The sequence below is a fragment of the Eulemur rufifrons genome, chromosome 7 (genome assembly GCF_041146395.1).
Source record: "Eulemur rufifrons isolate Redbay chromosome 7, OSU_ERuf_1, whole genome shotgun sequence".
Lineage (NCBI taxonomy): Eukaryota > Metazoa > Chordata > Mammalia > Primates > Lemuridae > Eulemur > Eulemur rufifrons.
In genome coordinates, this window is record NC_090989.1 from 226254301 (window position 1) to 226257085 (window position 2785).

Below are 2785 nucleotides of genomic sequence, written 5' to 3' on the forward strand. Positions count from 1 at the left end.
AGATGAGAGAAGAGAAGCCAGATAAGAAATAAGCCAGCAAAATAACCTTGGCAACATGAAAAAACACAATAGCTTGACATCCCTAAGAGAACACAATGGAGCTACAATAGTGAACTCCACCCACAAGGAAATGGCCAAAATGACAGAAATGGAACTCAGAATATGGATGGCAAATAAGATGATTGGATTTAAGAGAAAGTTGAAAGCCAAAAAATAGAAGCCAAAAAAAAAAAAAAAAAAATTTCAGGAAATCAATGAAAAAAATGAAAAAGTCATTAGAGTGCTGGACAACATAAGAAAGGATATAACAGAACTTTAAAAAATTAAAGAGTCATTCAGGGAATTTTTAAATGCAGTTGAAAGCTTTAACAACAGGCTAAATCAAGGAGAAGAAATAATTTCAGAGCTTGAAGACAAGGCTCTTGAGATAACCCAATTATTCAAAGAGGCAGAGAGGGGTATAAAAAGGTCCAAGCAATCACTGAGATATGGAACTATGTGAAGCGTACCAACATTTGAATTATATGTACCTGAGGGTGAAGAAGAAAGAGCTAAAAATATGGAAAACGTATTTAAGGAAATTATTAATGACAACTTCCCAGACATCACCAGAAATTCAGACTTAGATACAAGATGGACATCAAACACTGGGAAGAGTCATATCGAATAGGTCATTTCCAAGACAAGCAGTAATCAAACTCATCAAAGTCAAAATGAAGGAGAAAATTCTGCAAGCAGCAAGATGAAAGTATCATAATACCTACAAAGGAAAATCCATCAGGCTACCTGCAGATTTCTCAGAAACCTTACAAGCCAGAAGGGACTGGGGCTCCACCTTCAATCAAATTAAACTAAACAACTGCCAGCCTAGAATTTTGTATTCTGCAAAACTAAGTTTCACAATAGAAGGAGAAATTAAGTCCTTTCCAGACAAGCAAACACTGAGGGAATTTGTCATGACCAGACCTGCTTTTCATGAAATACTCAGAACAGCACTATGACAAATCAGCACAACAGATACCCACCAGTGTAAATTCACCCAGAAGAACCCCAAACTCACAACTCCTATACAACAATAGAACAAGAGGTAAAACAAAGCAACAAAGAACAATCCAATAGGATGAACAGACCAACATTCCACATATCAATGCTATCAATCAACGTGAACAGACTGAATGCCCTTCTCAAAAGACATAGGTTGGCTAAATGGATGAAAAAACACAATACAAGTATCTGCTGTCTCCAGGAAACATATCTAAACCACAAAGATGCACACAGACTCATCATGAAAGGATGGAAAAAAATATTCTGTGCAAATGGAAATCAAAAGAGAGAAGGTGCAGCCATTCTCATATCAGATAAAATTGACTTTAAGCCAACCAAGGTAAAGAAAGACAAAGAGAGCCATTATATAATGGTAAAGCGAGCTAACCAACAAGAAAACATAACAATCATAATTATATATGTGCCCAACACAGAAGCTCCCAGATACATAAAGTAAATCTTACTAGAGCTAATCAAAGACATAAATAGTACCATCGTAATTGCCAAGGACCTCAACACCCCACTATCAGAACTTGATAAATCATCTTAGCAGAAAATAAAGAAATAATGGACTTAAACCAAACTCTAAATCAAATGGACCTAACAGACATTTACAGAACATTCTACCCAAAACTATAGAATACACATTCTTCTCAGCAGCCCAGGGGACATTCTTAAAGATTGATCATATCTTAGGCCACAAAACTGGTCTCAATAAATCCAAAAAAATCAAAATCATACCATGTATCTTCTCAGACCACAGCGGAATAAAATTAGAAATCAATCACAGGAGAAACATTCACACCTACACAAAGTCATAGAAATTAAACAACTTGCTGCTGAATGATTATTGAGTCCAGAATGAAATTAAGATGGAAATTTAAAAATTCTTTGAACTGAATGACAAAGGGGACACAAGCTATCAAAATCTTTGGGACACAGCAAAAGCTCTCCTCAAGGGAAAATTCATAGCCTTAAATGCCTACATCAAAAAGACAGAAAGATCACAAATTGATCACCTAATGTCACACCTCAAAGAACTAGAAAAGGAAGAATAAACCAAACCCAGAGCCAACAGAAGAAAAGAAATAACAAAAGTCAGAGCAGAACTAAATGAATTGGAGAATAAAAAAAATTACAAAAGATTAACTAAACAAAAAGTTGGTTCTTTGAAAAGATAAACAAAATTGATAGACCTCTTTCTAGATTAACCAAGAACAGAAAAGAAAGGACCGAATTAAGCTCAATCAGAAATGAAAAAGATGACATTACAACTGATACTGCAGAAATACAAAACATCATCTATGAATACTAAGTAAATCTCTACACACATAAACTAGAGAATGCAGAGGAAATGGATAAGTTCCTGGAAACACACAAGCAGGAAGAAATAGAACTCCTGAACAGATCAATAATGATCAGTGAGATTGAATCAGTAATAAACCCCCACACACACCAAAAAAAGCCCTGGACCCGATGCATTAAAGGCCAAATTCTATCAGACCTGCAAAGAAGACCTGATACTCATAGTACAGAAATTATTCCATAATATTGAGAAGGAGGGACACCTCCCCAACTCATTCTATCAAGCCAGTATCACCTTGATATGAAAGCCAGGTAAGGACACAACACAAAAAGAAAACTACAGAACAATATCTCTTGTGAATGTAGATGTAAAAATCCTCAATAAAATACTAGAAAACTGAATTAAACAGCACATCAAAAAAAAAAAAAAAATCCA